We start from the raw sequence: 20,154 nt of genomic DNA, 5'->3' as shown, positions 1-20,154 counted from the left end.
GGTTCTTCATTTAGAATAAGAAAGGACATTCTCCAGAGATTGCTTATCTATAATTTCCAGCAACCACAGCAGGATGGCTAAAGGGAAGGAAGGCTGAAACTCAAATTCAGCAGATATGTGGAGGGCAGAACCTCAGTCTTTTGAGAGAAAAAATTCTTAGACAATCTAAGTCAGACATGTCAAACACAAGGCCCGGGGGCCAGATCCGGCCAGTGAAGTGGTTTCATGCGGCCTGCGAAGCCATCCTGGAAACAGTGAGGGAACGGCCCCCACTGCCTTGGCCCTTGGCTCCAGAGACCCTCCTCCTGCCAGAGACCCTCAGATCTGTCCCACTCCTGCCCAGGCCCCCATAGGTACCCTTGATGCGAACGATGTAGAGCTGGCCATACCCACCCAGTAGGCCATACGCACTTTAGCCACGCCCACCCAGAAGGCCACGCCCACCCAGGCCACACCCACCCAGCCCCCTGAGGGCAACCGCAATGCTGATGCAGCCCTCAATGAAATTGAGTTTGACACCCCTGATCTAAGTGGTCTCATTTTGATGATTAGACATGGGGAAAAATATCTAGCATAATTTGTTCCTCTGACAAGTTGAGAATCACCTGTCCAAGATTTAACCATAATGTGCTAAGAAAACTAATTAAAATTATTTAATATGCCATGAGGATCTTTTTGATACAAAGTTAGTTTCATGAGCCTGTTGTTTGCAAAAATGCTTCATGTGTAGTTCTCCAGAAGAGGGAGCAACAAATCCTGAAATTTTCATTTCTGCTACTTAGGGCCTTATGGTCTCTTTTATATTGTTTAGCATCTAACAGATACTAATCTAAGCCTCTTGGTCAGACAGCTGCTAGAATCCTTTGGTAGGCAGCAAATTAGAAGATGATGAAGTTGATTCATTTGCACCCATCAACACCCAGATGTTTAAATTAGGCTTAACCCTAATCCTAACCCTTTCTGTTTCAAAAAGAATGTAATATTGAATAGTCAATAAATAGTATTGTATGTGATATATATTGAATTAAAATATACTGAACAATAGGCAGTCTTTTGAATTACTTCTGAGATTAAATTCCATGATACATTTTTACACACGTCTTATATCAAAGAAAGAGGAAATGGTTTGCTAAGAAAAGCATTTAATAAAATTATTTTACTATACTTCACTCAATATTTTTATTTCCAAAGAACATGTGGAGTTATTCTTTGATTAATAATCTGCCTGCTGTTAGAGCATAGGACATTCCACATGTCTATGAACACAGCATGCTTTTGCATGATCTGTATTAATAAAAATATTTGTTTAATAACTGCCTCAATCCAAGGAACCTCTCACAGCATACAGTGAAAAATAATTCACAAAAACAAGATTGGCCTTCCACACTTCTCAGTATGGAAAAAGAAGCCTGCAAAGCTTCATTGGTATCTGTCATCCAGCTCAAACAGCTGACAGGACAGGGATAATCTTGTCAATTTATATCAGACTACTTTGAAACACAGATTTAGCACTCTTTCAGAAGAGCACTGAACTCTTCTGCTCTTTCCCTCATCAACTTCCCCCACACCCTGCAGCTGTTTTTATTGCTATTTTAAACCTAGGTTTTGTAGTCTCTTAAAAGGGACAATGGAAAACAATGCCCACTGACTGAGGGGAGGGATTATGCCTACAGTGCAGCAGTTACAGTTGTCAATAGAAACTGAACAACCTTTGACTGCATCAAGTATCCCAAATGTCCATGGCAAAAATTGGTTGAGAGAAAAGGGAGACACTAGTTTAAAACCGTAACAGTTGAAGACAACTTTCAGCTGCGTCAACTAAGAATAAGGATGAGATGACAGCAATATCATGAGAACATGTGAAATGAACCCATCACAGAGCAGCATGCTTGTATTGAGATGGAGAAATAGCTCTAAAAGAAAGAGGCACCCATTTACAGGTGAAACTCAAAAAATTAGAATATCGTGCAAAAGTTCATTTATTTCAGTAATGCAACTTAAAAGGGGAAACTAATATATGGATAGACTCATTACATGCAAAGCAAGATAGTTCAAGCCATGATTTGTCATAATTGTGATGATTATGGCATACAGCTCATGAAAACCCCAAATCCACAATCTCAGAAAATTAGAATATTGTGAAAAGGTGCAATATTCTAGGCTCAAAGTGTCCCACTCTAATCAGCTAATTAAGCCATAACACCTGTAAAGGGTTCCTGAGCCTTTAAATGGTCTCTCAGTCTGGTTCCGTAGGAATCACAATCATGGGGAAGACTGCTGACCTGACAGTTGTGCAGAAAACCATCATTGACGCCCTCCATAAGGAGGGAAAGCCTCAAATGGTAATTGCAAAAGACGTTGGATGTTCCCAAAGTGCTGTATCAAAGCACATTAATAGAAAGTTATGTGGAAGGGAAAAGTGTGGAAGAAAAAGGTGCACAAGCAGCAGGGATGACCGCAGCCTGGAGAGGATTGTCAGGAAAAGGCCATTCAAAAGTATTGGGGACTTTCACAAGGAGGCTGGAATCAGTGCATCAAGAGCCACCACACACAGACGGATCCTGGAAATGGGCTTCAAATATTGTATTCCTCTTGTCAAGCTGCTCCTGAACAACAAACAATGTCAGAAGCGTCTTACCTGGGCTAAAGAAAAACAGACCTGTTCTGTTGCTCAGTGGTCCAAAGTCCTCTTTTCTGATGAGAGCAACTTTTGCATCTCATTTGGAAACCAAGGACCCAGAGTCTGGAGGAAGAATGGAGAGGCACACACTGCAAGATGCTTGAAGTCCAGTGAGAAGTTTCCACAGTCTGTGTTGATTTGGGGAGCCATGTCATCTGCTAGTGTTGGTCCACTGTGCTTCATTAAGTCCAGGGTCAACGCAGCTGTCTACCAGGAGATTTTGGAGCACTTCATGCTTCCTTCCACAGACGAGCTTTATGGGGATGCTAACTTCATTTTCCAGCAGGAGTTGGCACCTGCCCACACTGCCAAAAGCACCAAAACCTGGTTCAATGACCGTGGGATTACTGTGCTTGATTGGCCAGCAAACTCACCTGACCTGAACCCCATAGAGAATCTATGGGGCATTGCCAAGAGAAAGATGAGAGACATGAGACTGAACAATGCAGAAGAGCTGAAGGTCGCTATTGTAGCATCCTGGTCTTCCATAACACCTCAGCAGTGCCACAGGCTGATAGCTTCCATGCCACGCCGCACTGAGGCAGTAATTGCTGCAAAAGGGGCCCAAACCAAGTACTGAGTACATATGCATGCTTATACTTTTCAGAGGTCTGATATTGTTCTATGTACCCTCCTTGTTTTATTGATTGCATGTAATATTCTAATTTTCTGAGATTGTGGATTTGGGGTTTTTATGAGCTGTACGCCATAATCATCACAATTATGACAAATCACGGCTTGAACTATCTTGCTTTGCATTTAATGAGTCTATCTCATATATTAGTTTCCCCTTTTAAGTTGCATTACTGAAATAAATGAACTTTTGCACGATATTCTAATTTTTCGAGTTTCACCTGTATTTACAAAGATAAGGACTCTCCTTCTGAATTCCAAGCTCCCTGGTGCACTAGTAAGATCTTTATTTCACTACTTTTCTAGCGTACTTTCAGAAATACACTTAATAAAGGAAAAGTGTCTTTTCAGGGGTTGTATATAATTTGATTTATTATTTTTTTTGGCCTTCTGCAAAGTGATAAAATATTTTCCTGTTCAGGGAAGCCAGGCCTGTGCTGGCTAGAAATAATGGGGATTGTAATGCAATCACATCAGGAGAACTCTAAGTAAGAGAAGGCTGATTCAGTGCACTGATATTACTTCTTTCCAGTGGTAGGATTCAGTTTGACCTCTGGATATTAAACAGTACAGCACATTACAGGGGGAAACACTGCTTTAAAAGTGTTTTAAAACTGCCAGAACTGTATGGGTTTAGCTGCAAAGTAAATCAATAGAGCAGGGGTGTCAAACTCAATTTCATTGAGGGCCGCATCAGCATTGCGGTTGCCCTCAAGGGGCCGGGTGGGTGTGGCCTGGGTGGGCATGGCCTACTGGGTGGGCGTGGCTAGAGTGTGTATGGCCTACTGGGTGGGCGTGGCCAGCTCTACATCATTCGCATCAAGGGTGCCTATGGGGGCCTGGGCAGGAGTGGGACAGATCTGAGGGTCTCTGGCAGAAGGAGGGTCTCTGGGCCAGGGCCAAGGCAATGGGGGCCGTTCCCTCACTCTTTCCAGGATGGCTTCGCGGGCCGCATGAAACCACTTCGTGGGCCGGATCTGGCCCCCGGGCCTTGTGTTTGACATGTCTGCAATAGAACATATGGAAGAGGAAGTGAAAGCTCTAAGGCTATGCATATAGCTATGAAGGTACTCAAAAAATGATTGTTGGAGTGTTAAAATTAACCACTGGTCATAACTGAAGGAAATCCTAGGAATTGTGACGTAAGACTTCTAGGGGCCTCAGATGACAAAACGTGGGATGTAAGGTTGAGCAGGATTCTGAGTTCCCTCCCAATTTAGAGAAAGGGCACATAAGGTTAGTATACCACAAGGACTGACAAAGTCTCAACCAAGAAAATGATATTACTGCAGTCATCAAATGCCAAAGTTTTTCCCCATCATTATTTTTTATAAAGCATTCGGTTCCAACAAGCTTGCCCATCAATAACAGAATCTACTATCTGCAAATCTAGTAAAACACAAAAAAATTCTTTTGGTTCAAAATCTGATTTTGTGGCCATTGTGGGAGATACTATTAGAATCCATGTTCTCTTATAAATGATTTTGAAAAGATACTAGTTTTATATTATGAGGAAAATCTGGGGATTACGTACAATCTATCCTGTATCAGTTTACAATATCCCTCTCCCTTTATATTTACTTTACATACTTTATATTTGGCTACAGCTGCTGCATGAATAATATATTCCATGTGGCTGCACTATAAAATAACAACAAAATCATGCATTATGTGAGAGATCTGTGATTAAATTTCCTGAAAGCTTTTGAAAAACTCAGTAACAGCTGCCCACAGGAGAATTTATGAGTATGAGAACAGGGTTTGGGCAATGACATTGAGAGATGAGATGTTTAACCTTTTCGCCTCCTCCATTTCCCAGATTGAAATCATACCTCCTCCAAAGGGCTAATAACCCCTTGATGTGAAACAAAAACAATTTGGGAATACTTGTCTTTTTTATCCCAAATGAGCAGAATGGCAGCTACACAGGACTAATTTGGAGACCTGAAAAAGCAGTGATGCCTAAAGTGTTAACACCACTGTCTCAATTCAGTCTCTTCCCCATGTACTTTTATATTTGTTTGTTTTAAAGTATGAGTCACTGGACTCTAGCAGACAACCTCCAGTGGCACTGAAGTCCAGTTTTTCTCAGATAGTCTCAATCTCAGAGGATCCCAAATGCATCTGGAATAGTGGGGAGCTCAAAGGGTAGTGATACCTAAAACTGTCAATGCCATTGTGATGGGGCAGGTGGCATAGCAGCTAGCCATGGAAACTCATTAAAAAATAGGCAAGAGTAACACATAAGAACTCATGTGAGTCAGAAAGACACAAGAAGCTGTTTCTCTATAGGAGGCCAAGATTTAGACTTTTTCATGTTTTTTCCCATATGGAATAAGGGTCATAGGTACAGCAGTCTAACCTCATATGTAATGTTCAGTCTTTAGGAAGAGTTTTGAATGTTTGATGCTTTATAACATGATGCTTTCTCAGTAAAGTATCATATATTTTCTATTTCTTGGCAAGTGCTTTTCAACCTAACCACTGAGATCTGAGAAAGAGAATTGCTGCTTAGAATATCATCTGCAGGGACCCTTCTTGGTGTTCCCTCATGTCTGGAACAGGCTACCCCCAACTGTTCAGACCATCTATGTTCATGAAAATATGGTTGCTTAGGAGAGCATTTGGGGACATGGTAGATCAGGCACGTCAAACCCACGATGTCACGTGATGTCGCGTGACGTATCAGGACTTTTTCTCCATTGCCGGCAATGGGGTGGGCGAGGTTTCGGTGTGATCCATCCGGCCCGTGGGCCAGCAGTTTGACATGCCTATGGTAGATTATATCATATCTCAAGATGCATTGGATTAGTTGTTAGGTTGTTTTTATGTGTTTGTGCACTTTCAAGTCAGTGTTCACTCATGGTGATTGCCTAGACATGTCCCTGCAATTTTTGGGCAAGATTTCAGAAGTGGTTTGCCATCGCCTGCTCCCTAGGGCTCAGAAAAAGCAACCAGCTGGCCTTGTGTCTAGGACAGGACTGTGAACTGTGTGCCTTAACCATTACACCAAACTGGCACTGACTGATGGTCACTAGTGGTCTATAATTGATTGTTTTCATACTTAATGTATGTAGCTTTATATGAGCCATCCAGTGTCTTCATACTGGAGCAGTAAATAAATCAGAATCAGTAAGTTAAAAAATTATCCCAGTATAAGGACTTCTTCTTTGCATTCACCTTGGTCAGTATCAGCTTTATGCAATTATTGAAGATCAACCATTAAATGCCACTTATGGACCACAGCTGTAAGTTATTTTGCAACTTTAATGGCAAAATAAATAATGGCACAAATAATGTTGCTTCATGAAAAATCTGGTAAGACTCCAGTAAATAAGCTGGACCAACAGAAGTCTAATGGATCATTTTTAAATTGCTTTGAAAATGGTTAGAAAATATAAATATAGGTTAAGTGAATAGTATGTTCCTTCTCTTATAGGGCTAGTTTAATAGGAATGAATGCCTATAGACTGGGCCTTATACCAACTATTCCATTACTTTTCAGAGATATTGAATTCACAAGTTTTTAAATCTTAAAAAACAATTGGGTCCAAATACTAGAAAGTTGCCTTGTTTTCTTTTGTAATTACTATCTCTTCATTCTTTCATATGCATGTGTCAAATCCAAATACCAATATTTTCCAAAACGGAAAAGAGATATTCTTCATCAAATATTGTATTCTTCAACGATAGAATTTTTCTTTGAAAATTGAAGTCAAAGTTTGAGCCTCTTTAGAGAGTTTGAATTAATTAGTCAATTAATAATTGTGATAAATTGATTATTAAATGTTTGATACAATCAAAAGTTTATTGTGTTTAAATGAGGAAAGAATAATTTTTAATGTAATTTTAAAATTATGAGAATAATCTTGCAGTATAAGTAGAAGAAAAGTCTTATATACTCTGGTTGTCCTGTTTCTTATAGTGGCCAGACAAATAAAAAATCTACTAGTTTCTTTCGTTTTTGTACACCATTGACTGGTATTTAAAAGCTTGCAGTCTCAAGGTCTAGAAATAGCATTCAATCATCATTACTAGTTGAATTATCATCTGTATCTCCTGGTATTCCATACATTGTGTGCTGTTTGAAAAGGCTTTTTTCTTCTTTTTTATCCTCAGTATTCCACCAATTAACTTCATTGATGATCCCTTCAGGGATTCCATGGAAATTTCCACATATGGCATTTGTGTCACTTCCAGATTGGCTCTCAGTGCCCATGAGCTTTACCAGTCAGCTCTCAGAATGAAAATCTTAGCTACATCTCAAGTTGTTAAATCATTTTTTTCCCTAAGTTCAGCTTTTCAAATTATTTGATTCATTGGAGATCTCTGCTTTTTGAAATGGAACAATCCTAAGAATAATGATTCATGTTTTATTATAATTAAATCACCTATGTTGGATAAGGTGCACTATCTATGAGCCACCACCAATTTGTTTTTTAATGGAACTATTATTATCGTCCTAAATGCTGGAAGAATAAATGTCACCTTTTAACATTTTGAGTTGGAATTCAAACTTGAATACAGGTAGCTTAGCCACATTGACCCTTTAATTCAGGGGTCTCCAACCCCCGGTCTGTGGACCAGTACCTGGCCACGGCATACCAGCAACCAGTCTGCACAAACAAGCAAAGCCCCATCCACGAGATGGAGGCAGAACACAAAACCATTGCCCCTTCGTTCCGTGGAAAAACCTCTCTCTACAGAACCGGTCCCTGGTACCCAAAAGGTTGGGGACCTCTGCTTTAATTTATAACCTTACATCTTACAAGGTTACCCATCTATGGATTTTAGATTTCTTTTCCCCCTATAGACCAATATGACTCTGATACCTTTTTATTTTAAGCTATATTAAAACAATTATTGGCAGCACACCATGTATCCCACAATTGACATGAAGATCCTTTCCCAAAAAGTATGGCTTTTGGATTACCTAAGCACATCCTATCTATTTTCCTACCAGTGATTTGATCAGCAGCCAAAGGTGAGAAATAGGTTGCTCTTGTTTCATTTGCCAATGACATTATAATAGTGTACCTTGAGCTGGCAATTAGAGTGAAAAGTTTCTTTACATAGTGAATTTGTTCAAAATAGTTCAATATTCACAGTGAGAGTCATTGAACTGCAAATAGTTCACTGAGAAATAGGACAGCCCCTTGTTTTGCCTCCCTACCAAAGTCCTTGTTCAAACCTGCCGAAAGGGATGGGATTGAAATCTGTAATTTGTGTGAGTATGTGTGTGTGCAGAACCCAACCTGCTGCATTTGGGGTCATGTGGAAAATGACGATCTTTTTCTTGACGGTTTTGTTTTGTTTTAAAAGAGACAGTGTAATCAAGAGTTGAGCCACATAATACACTGAGATTATGGTTTCATGTCTCCCTTGACTCCTACAGTGTCAAAAGTCCTTTAAACCCCATTTATAAAGATTATTTTTAGGACTCTCTTGTTTAATCAGAGAAGGGATGGAAGAAAGAACTCTGTGTTCAGAAAATGTCTGGCAGGAGATGAAAAATATTCAACTTTCAAAAGAGAGTGATACAGAACACAACTACACTGATCTGTACACATTTAGATTTAGGGGCAGGGAGACAACTGGCCTAGTAAGCATCCCTAGTTCAACTCATGAGACCCCACTGAAAAAGAGATAAATGTTTATAAAGTTGGGAGCTACAACAAAAAGTGGAAACTAAACAAACATGCTTACTGAAGTCTATGTCTGGTTTTCTATGATAAACCTTTCATTCCTTCAAATAAAGCACTTCCCTAATTTTCTACTGATTTCCATGTATGGCAAATATTCCATAATGTGGCGACACCAACTCCTTAGAGTCAGACAGTTCTTGCAAGCTTCAGCCAATCCTGGAAGTCTCTGCTGCATAACAGTCCAAATTCAAGTGACCGCTTTCGTTGTGAAATTCAGACAAGGCCGTTGGAGTGTGTCAGCCAGCAGCTACAGGGAGCTGACAGATACATTGGACAAAGTAGAAAAAATATATATAGTTACAGTTCAGTGTCTCAGTAATGGAACAGTCTAATAAAGAGAAATTGCATAAAGAACAGTATGTTTATCATTAATCACCAAGGAGAAGTCTATGTATTTAGGCATAATAATAAAGCATTAATGAGGCAATGACTTTTGAATATTTAATAAACAAAAATAAATGTTACTTCTGAATGAACAGAATTCTTTAAAATAATAGATTTCTTAACAGATGCGAACATGAAACACAATTGTCATGCATGGAATACACATCCATAGGGGAAAATTGATTACAGCTTGGTTTGACAAATTGTTTTAGAACTTTTTTGTTGTTGTTGTTAAATCCTTCCTCCATCAACTGATACTAAGTTCAGGTGAATTCTACGTATGTAATTCTACTGAAGGGTAATTCTAGGCAAATCTCTGTCTCCTGTTTGGCTTACCAGCAGAATTGGCTGCTCATGGTTTCCTAAGTGCAAAAATGGGCTATGTTCTCCTCTTCCAATACCAGGGCTATTGAGAATACATCCCACACTTGACATTCCCAGCTACAATTCACAACTGCTGCTTTCCAGTTCAAGCCATTCAGAGCAAATGGTCTCCAGTGCTTCATTTCATTCTAGTAGAGGACCAGTTTCACTTGGATGCTGTCTCTGGTACATCCCCTCTCCTCCCTTCCTGAGGGTGTCTGGTTGCTGACTTGAGCAGCCATTTTGTCCTGGGATGCCAAGTAGCTATGTTCTTTCCTAGTTAGTGATTAATAATATTGTGGTTTATTCAACAGTTGACTGTTAACTTCATAAGAGTTAGGGTTAGGGAGGACTTCCGCTGGCGGCGCGGCGCCAAAGACAGCCTCCCCTGGCTGCCCGCGGCTCAGCTGTTTGTTTTTTCGCCCGAAACAGCGCCGATCAGCTGTTCGGGCGAAATTGAAGCCCCCTCCTCGGGAGAAGAGGAGGGGGTGAGGCCCCAGGTAGGGGTAGAGTTCTCCGAGGCCGCCTGAGCTCTGAGCTTGGGCGGCTGAAGGATCGAACTCCCCCGAAGCCTGGGTTGCTCCCAGCTGGCCGTCGTCTCTGCTCCGAACTTCCTGGAGCAGAGCCAGGCGTCTGCGAACCAGCCCTGCCTGAAGAAAGGACTATGATTTAAAGGAGCAGGCAGAGCGGTACAAGAGGAAAAGGTGAAGAGATGAAGAGGATTATTTTATTTTACTCTCAAGCTTGCTGGACTATGCTTAAAACTTAAAGTGAAAGTGCGTCACAATTGTAAGTAAAAGATGGCGGCTAAACCTCCCCCTAGAACTTTTCGGAGTGCTGGAAATTCTCCGGTGCAACAACAATCATTACTGCAGGCGTTGCATTCTCCTGATGTATTGACATCGAAGGATCTTGAAAAACATACCCAGTTAATTTTGGAGTCAATGGGTGTTAAATTTGCACAGATGGAGGAGAAATTGGAGAAATTGGAGCAGAGAATGGAAGAAAGGATGGAGCAGAAACTTAGAGAGATGAAGGTAGACATTTTGTCCTCAGTGCATAAAGTAGCTAAATGTGTGGAGGTGCTGGATGATCAAGTGGAAGACTTGACTCAAAAGAATGCTATATTAGAAGCAAAAGTATTGGAAATTGAAGATTTAAAAGACAAAATGGATAGCGAACAGAGTTTGGCTCAATTTTACCAGATGCAGTTTGCTGTTAGAATTAGAGGCCTAAAAGAGAATATTAAGGAAGATTTAAAGCAGCTGGTTTCTGAGGCTTTTGAGGGGGTATTGAACCATCCAGCATCTGAAATAAAACAAGGCATGGACAAAGTGTTTCGTGTGAATTCCTGGATTGCTAAGCAGAGAAAGTTGCCTAGAGATGTGGTGGTTTACTTTGTAAAAAGGGAAATTAGAGATGAAGTTATACAAGCTGCCTATGATACTAAAGTTGTGATTGCTGGTCAAGAAGTTTTGGTTCTAAAAGAAATTCCTCCAAAGATTTTAAAGAGAAGGAAGGACTTTATATTTCTTGTGCAAGAGCTCAAGCAAAGAGATATAAGGTTCAGATGGGAGATCCCAGCTGGGTTGAGCTTCATGTATGATGGCAAAAGGTACTGTTTGGGTACTGTGAAGCAAGCGCATGATTTTTACAACAATGTTTTAAAAGCAACCCCATCAACACTTCTGGAAGCTGCAGAGGGATCTGGAGAAGGAGAACATCAAGAGGATGAAGATGGACAGATAGACGAGAAGGGTACAGGAGGAGATCAAGCTGCAACTCTTTTGGATGATCCTAGAGAACAGAGGGTGACGCGTGCTGCCTTAAAACGCTCAAAAAAGATTAAAAAATAAGACCAGTAGAAATCTATGGAACTTCCACAATTTACTTATAGTCAAGTGGTAGCTGTGTTTTTAAGAGTTTTGGGATGATATCTATGGTAACAGAATGTTCAATTTGGAATTAATGGACAATTTACTACAGAGGAAGAGGAAGAAAGTTTTGTGGGTTAATGCGGGTTAATTTGTGTAAGAACTATCTATTATAGCCTATTTTGGCTAGAGAGGTTAATAGGGATAGGTGCTTGTGATGTGTAAGTGAGAATATGTCTAGGTAATAGTGAATTGTGGAAGAACATAGATGGGAATGATGCTAGTTTTCTTTTATTTTAGTTCTTTATACATATTCAGTATTGTTAAGGATTGGTTTACTCTATATAAGCTAGAGAGTGATGGATTTTAGAGTTTATAATTGTTAGTATATGATTGTTTATGATTGCTTTTTAGATATATACCTTGTATTTTGCTCTGGGAAGTCGGGGGGGGGGAGGGGGGGAGGAGGGGAAGTAGAGGGGTGGGAGGCAGGGGAGGGAGGAGGGAGAGGGGGAGGGGGGGAGATAGGGGGGAGGTAGGGAGGGGAGGAGGGAGGGGGAAGGGGGGTTTTTTAAAGGAAAATTGTATTTTAAAACTTTTCAATAAAAAAAAAAAAAAAGAGTTAGGGTTAGGGATAATTATCCACATTAGAAGCTCATGCTCCATTCAACCCTTCTATCTTCCCATGGGCACACTTTCAGTTTCTGTTGAGACTAAGTGAAACATCCTTCACTGGCTTCTCTTAATGCAAAATTACCCCTCTGAAGGATTCTGTAACGGGAACAAAAAAGAAATTGTTTAGCCTAACTATTGCTATCGTGCTTCTGTAATCAGCGTTTGTGTCAGGGAAGGGTGGGAAACATGTACATGGATGGGATGTACTGAAGGAGGGAATAAGGGAGTGTACAGGAATGATTGATGTTTTCCTTATAATTTAATTACTCTGTTGTCTGATTTTCATTGGCTAACAAAGTTTATAAAGCAATGCTACTAACTTTCCAAGGTGTGACACTGCCAGTGTTCAGATTGTGTTCGCACCCAGGACTTATTTCGATCAAAAATAAAGTGCTATATGTTTAAGAAGCCTCTGCTTGAGTTTTCATGATTGGATTTTTTTTATGATTTCTCAAGTTTTGCCAAGGGCCAGTGACGTTACACCAGGGGTGTCAAACTGCCGGCCTGTGGGCCAGACACGTCATCTGGAAGCTGCGCCCACCCCATTGCCGGCAATGGCAAAACTGTCCTGATACGTTGCGCGATGTCATGTGATGTCGCGAGTTTGACATGTCTGCCTTACACCCTTCCCCCCTTATATATATCTCTCTCCTATCTATCTATCTATCTATCTATCTATCTATCTATCTATCTATCTATCTATCTATCTATCTATCATCTCTATCATATTTAAATTACAAAATAGGCATGTTACTTCTTTCCTTTTTAGAAAGTTCTTTCTTGTTACAGAATTTCCTATAGACCTACAGAGGAATTGTAGGATTGAAAGACCAATCAACTGCAATCTAGATTGCCAGACTGGAATTTCTGAAATTGGCTTTTGAAAGAGCCTGGAGCAGTGTGGAAACCAGCAGCTCAGGTTGCTATGTGGAATTGCCCTCTGGCAAGAATTAAATCAGCCTGAGAAGTTTCAGAGTAACTTGAAACTAGCCAGGCACTGCCATAGAAATGATCAGATGGAACATAAGCACATTAAAAACCCAGGAGTTCTTTCAATTATCCAGACTGCTTTTATATTAGAACAGTACTTAATGTAGTGCTACATATTTTTTAAAATTATTTGCTATGGCTGAGATTGTTTTCAAAAAAAATTCCCAGTTATTATTTTTATATTATATTTTTTTATAATTATTGGACTCTTATATAAGCTCTTTTAGAAATTTTGAGGGACAATTTCAATAAAATCTATTAATTATGCTAACTAAAAATGTTACTTATGGAAGAAAACTGATATTCAAAAGCAATGTCAAATTGAAAAGTTTTTATAATGAGTAATTTTCTGCCAACTGGAGATTGTACTGCTGGTCTTCTGTTAACAAATGAAATCTATTTCTATTTTGGTGATTCCAAAGGAACAATACATGGGGTAAACAGAAGAAAACATGACAATAACCACAAAGCCACATGCTAGAAACAGTAAGACATCCTGATTTTCTCTCTTATTTTTTCTTTCCATCTTGAAAACTTTGGTGCACATTGTAAAACTTAGAAAATTGATCAGATGGCATGCTTACCTCTATTGCAAGATGGCTATTATCATGCCCTGAGTACAGTACAGTATTTTCAGACTGATTGTTCATAACAATGAGTCAAAAAGCCTTTGGCTACTATTCTGTCTCTTCCTTCTCAACCGTCTGTTTGACCATGTACAGAATGGGGGGGAAAGTGAAATATATAGTGGGGAAATATTGTTGAAACTCTATCAATGGGATTGGATGATTACTTAGTAAGGTTATACCTGGAGGTGTTGGGAAACTCCCAGCCAGGCAAGGAAAAGGTCAAGTGAGGAACTAACCTTCAGTCTTTGCAGTGCTACAAGAAGTATAAACCTGACTCTTCCTAAATCTGTATATAGCCCTACAGAACAAACAGTGCACAGTCTACATGTGCTTTTCTGCTTAACTGCAACAAGGAAACAGGAAACTTTATTCAGAGAAAAAGACATAGAGTATACCATAGATGCAACTGCAAACTTATAAACACTGCCATCTATTGGTTGAAGAGTATTTATCACTACTGTATTCCAACATCATGGGATCCTATCTGTTTGTTCCCAAGAGAAGACAAACAAACTGGGGAAATGCTTGTAATATAAGTAGAATGCAATAAAATAGCTGATTTGAACCCTTCAAGAGTGGATCTGGTTGCTTGTGCCTGATAGGAGGTGACCTTAATTTTCTGATCCATTGGAAAAATTCTGTTGATTTCTCCCCCTCTCTCTCCCCCCCCCCGGGAAGTCTGCTCATCTTAAGTAGAAGCATAGAGGCACCAAAGACACAAAACTCAGCTAAGTTTGATCCAGCCCATTAACCAAGCTACCTTTCAATGCTTTCCCCCTTGTGCCACGTTCTACTGTGTATTCCTCTTTTGTCTCCTCCATTGCCTCAGGTAGGTCCCCTCTGTGTCTCTCCATCCATCACCAGGCTACATTATGCTGCTCTGCCCAATGAAATGTGGCTTCTTGGCCCTTGGACAGCAGCCAGGGATAAAAGGGAAAAAGTTGTCTGTACATTGCCAAGCTCTTAAACTCAAATGCAAAAGAAAATAAAAAAAATGAGATTGGACAGGCCTGGCCTCGACAGTGCACTCTGATTAACTGAAGGGCAACAAACACACAAACACAAAACAGGGAGAGAAGCAACTGTAAACAGAAGCAACAACAGCAGGAGCCCTTGAGAGCAAGGCAGTCGTCCTACAGGAGCCATCAATTATATGGCAAGGGGTTTTGTTCGGTTTTGTTGTGTGGGATTGAACTGCAGCTCAGCTGATGAGGCAAATTGGGAAGAGAAGTGAATAAGGGATTTTCCCCAATCCAGTGACTCTGAATGGGACTTTCAGGCTAAATTGAGGGGCCTGGAGTTGTGCAAGTTTGGAAGGGAGAAAAAACTTCTGGGTGGGTGAGGGTGGGCCACGTCCAGAGGGTGGGTAGGAAGAATAAGGACTGGGGGGAAGGGGGGGCAATAGCACAATAATGAGAAAGGGGAGGCCAGGAGTTCTCATTTCAAACAATTTCCCATGTGGTTGCCTTTATCTCTTGCTAGTCAGGAGTCAATAGAAGGGAGGTTTTTATTTTTTTAACTTCCACTCTGATTGTGCAATCTTCATCCTTCCTTCTGCAATTTCTCTTTCCATAGTAAAAGGTGGTGCAAAGAAGATTTTTAACATCAAAGATACAAAATGCAATATCTTAGAAAAGAGTGCAGTCAAGAAGGATTTTTTGTTTGTTTGAATTTACCTGGTCCTACTCTCTCTCTTTGGATACACATAATTTATCATTATATGAGTCTGATTTTTTTTCAGCAGTTTTTTCCTTCTATTCAATTTGCTTTATTTTCTTTATTTTTAAATTTTATTTTTATTTTCAAATTTGCCACTTGTATAATATGGGTGTTTTGACGGTATCAAATTCTTACATCTTTTTTCATTTGACAGATGAATACTCATGCATTTATCTTGGCACCATAATAGTTAGTATTTCTTATGTACTTTTTCCTTTGGAATATGATAGCTGAACTATTCTACTAAAGAAGGGAGCATAATTAGGTTAAAATGAAGGTTTTTGGTTTTCTTTTTAAATAAGCACTTTGCTTCAAATTCTTAGGGTGACACACTATCATTCCATGAATTTCCTATCTCTATGAAAGGCATGGAAGATTGCCCAAACATGAATAAGATTCTCATGGAGAATGAGTTAAACTATTTATTATTATTTATTGATTGATTCATTATATCAATTTATATAGTTGCCCATCTCATAGTTGTGACTTTGGGTAGCACATGAAGACAAATCTGACAAACATACATAAAAAATATAGAAAACATAATGGTGGCCAGAAATAAAGTTAACTCTAATAATAAAAAAGGCAAACTCACAATGACACACTCATATAACCTTCAAATCCCATGCCCAAGCAAATATATTTGTGTTTTAGGCCTCAGACCCCACCATGCTATGCAAATTCATGGGCATAGCTATAGTTGGAGGAAAGTTTTCACTCTAGTGTCTCTTCAGGATTGGAAAATATATGGTGGATAAAATTTAGGAGCCAGAATTTGATGATGTTTCTTTTAAGACAGATTCAGGGTACTAAATATCCAATATTTCACCTGACAGCCAAGGATCAGCTTTGCCCAGCCTAAAACTTTTCTTTTTGGAGGGTAGAATGCCAGTTGAAGCAGGAAGTTTATCCTCATTTTGCCTGTAATAAAAACATTCTCATTTTAACCGTTAATCATAAAAGTGTATACATTCTAAGGACATTTTAATATTACTGTTTTTGAACTGATGCAGTTACATATTCCTGCCAAGGATTTAGAAGCCTATAGACCAGCCTTAGTCTATACTTTCCAAGTATATTGGAACTACAATTCATTATTACCTGACCATTAGCTAGATTTACACAACATGTTAGGTCATAAATGACAGAAGTGAGAATAAATAAATCACATTATGGGCTCAGTATGCTCTCAGTGCCACATCTGAAAAACATCATAATAGAATAACAGAGTTGGAAAGGGACCTTGGAGGTCTTCTAGTCCAACCCACTGCTCAAGCAGGGAACCCTATATCATTTCAGACAAATGGTTATCCAATCTCTTCTTAAAAACTTCGCGTTGGAGCACCCACAACCTCTGGAGGCAAATCATTCCACTGATTAATTGTTCTAACTGACAAAAAAATTCTCCTTAGTTTTAGATTGGTTCCCTCCTTGATTAGTTTACTCTTCTACATGGAGAGCTTTTGTTTCATGAAAAGCCAACTGATATTGTTTGGTTTTTTAGCCAGATGGCAACTTTGCTCAGTTTGCTTAACATAACCAAAATGAGTAAAAGAAAAAGGATGAACACACTCAGATTTGCTTATAGTTGTCAAGGATTGCTTGATTTTTGAAAGAGGATACAGTATATTTGCTCAGAAGTGGTGCATTATCAAACGGCAGTTACAAATATTTTCAGAATAGGTAGAATCAACTGTATGATCCATGAATCCTATTACATTAAGTAGCTTCAATCAAATTTGTGCTGAAACAATTCCTCAGAACATTCATTCAATAGGTTTGACATATTTTATTGAAGTAATTATTCCTGATCTAAAAATTAGATAAAATGAAACGACTCCTTCTTATATATAAAACAAAAAAATGTTATTCTAGTAAAAATAGTCATTGTATTGTGAATGTTTGTTTTCCAAGGCTAATATTTGTCAGGGATGCAGAAGAACCCTGTATGATATGGGAATTATAGCTATTCATACCAGACAGATTGCCCCTGTAATCAGACTTGTGAGATCTATGCCTGCTGAGTACTTTATCATAACTGTATTCATTACAATAATTGCCTTTGAAGAAATGTTGACAGTCTGTTCCAGAGGCATCAATATTATTGAGACCTCAAAAGAGAATTTCTTCTAAGGATTAAATTCCTTCTTCTATGAGCCTTCTTCATTCCCTCATGTTCTTGGCTTTAGTCCATGCCAGGGAACAAAGACTGATGTGTAGTAGGGGCAGTCTCGCTTTGAGAAAAATGCACAATAGATTGCCTGCACATTTCATACTAAGTCATATGCTGAAGCACTGAAAATAGCATGTCTGATATGGGAATAATCAACATGAAGTAATGCATTTCACACAATTCTCTCACTCTTCTTGTTTGTTGGTTGTCTTTGCAAGCAGAAACTGTCCTCGAATGACAGCAGTTCATTTAGTGATTGTTTGAAGTTACAATGGCACTGAAAAAAGTGACCTGTGACTGTTTTTCACATGACCATTGCAACATCCCCATGGTCACACGATCAAAATTCAGATGCTTGGCATCTGATGCTCCTACTTGATGGTTGCAGTGTCTGAGGGGTCATGTGATGCCCTTTTGCCACATTCTGACACGCAAAGTCAATGGGGAAGCCAGATTCACATAACAACCGCATTTCTAAATTGATGAGCAGTGATTCGCTTAACTTCTGTAGCAAGAAAAGTTGTAAAATGGGACAATACTCACTTAACAAATGTCTCATTTAGCAATAGAAATTTGGGGCTCAATTGTGGTCATACGTCGAGGATTACCTGTAATTTTTAATGACCAGTCACATGTATAAAGCAGGGACAATGAGGACACCTGATTTGATCAACAATATGTGTCACTGAGGCCTATTCTTTCTTTCTTTAGCAGATTTTTAAACTGAGAAGAGAAAAAACAAAAATGAAGACGTAGGAGGAGAGTTAATTTCACCTTGACCTCATGTAAAATTCCATGAATTTTCCACAATGAATTTTGTTTTGCAAAAAACAAACGTTAATAAAAATGATTAGATTATATTAATAATGATGGGGTTAAGATAAACAGGAGCAATTTTAGATCTTTAGAACTCTATCACCATTAATATAATCATTTTTACTAACTTCATTGCATCAACACCTGTTAATTATTTTGCTTGAGGGAATTCAATTTACCAGAAATTGAATAGTTAAATGCTTGTAAGCCTAACTTAAAGACCTCCAGAACAGAAAATAGTTACTGTATTACATTGGTTTCTTCCAAAAGGGTTCTAGGAATATACGCAATTCCAAATTTTGGAAACGTATCAATGGTGGTCTAGGGAAATGTCAGGTACAGAGGTAATCTGAGATCTGTCCCATTTGTAAATGCACCAGAACAAGAGGGATGGGGCTTGGATTTACAATACTTGAGCCACCATCTTACAGATTTTAACCCCTGCTGCAGAACATGTTGACTCTTTAAAATGCAATTCAACTCTTTATTGATGAAGGGTATGATGTAAAGGCATCCTGACTGTCTTGGCACTGGCTAAACCTGGTGAGAAGATTGCACATACAAGAAAAACTTTTGTATAAAGTGTCAGATGAGACAACATTAAAAGTTACTTAGCAAGGTTGGTGGCTTGCCCCTTCACATGTTATTGTTTTTATTTTCTATCTCTTAAGAGACAAAACTTATTTTAAGAGAAGTATAAAGAGGTGGAAAAAGCTCCCAGACACCTGGAATCTCAGAGCAGACTACTGTTTTTCAAACCTGGCAACTTTAAATAGCATGGACTTGAACTTCCAGAATTTCCTAACCAGCATTCTGCAGAATTCTGGAAGTTGAACTCCTTCTAAAAGAATAAGAGAGTTGGAAGGGACCTTGAAGGTCTTCTAGTCCAACCAAGTTTGAAAAACATCAGTGCAACCTAAAGTATGGGAAAAAGAGTAACGCACAGCCATTGACTATCTCCAGGATCTGCCCACTATTGCTTTAGGAATTTCTGGTAAGCTGAAGAGACGGGAATATCTTTTCTCTATAACTCTCTCAATATTTATTCCATACAATCCATTAGGACTCACCTAGTCCTAAAGAATCTGCTATCTCCCAGATGGCCACCAGGTGGCAACACATGTTGAAAGACTCAATACGAAAAGTATACTCTGGAACAGAAATACTGTAAACTGAAGTTTGATGGGTTTTATTTAGCAGCAAAAATAATACATATAAAATACATTCCAATATAGTGGTTGGAAATGTTTCTCTACAGCTAGATAAAGGTGACATGATAAAGATGAATAACATGTGAACAAGTATAAGGTAAATAATGTGGGGTTTTTTTGTCTCTTATAATTCAAAGTCACCCGATTGAACCAGACCACCAGTTGATGCTGCTCAATCCAAAGAAAACACTTCATTAAAAAAATACAAAATGAACTTTGAGAATTAGCTGTCACAAGATGAGAGACAGCCATTGGCTTAGGGTAAACCTAAATATAATGTTATATATAACGTTTGGAATTAC

Source organism: Vipera berus (assembly GCF_964194415.1).
Source record: "Vipera berus genome assembly, chromosome: 4".
NCBI lineage: Eukaryota > Metazoa > Chordata > Lepidosauria > Squamata > Viperidae > Vipera > Vipera berus.
Note: the sequence above shows the minus strand (reverse complement) of the source record.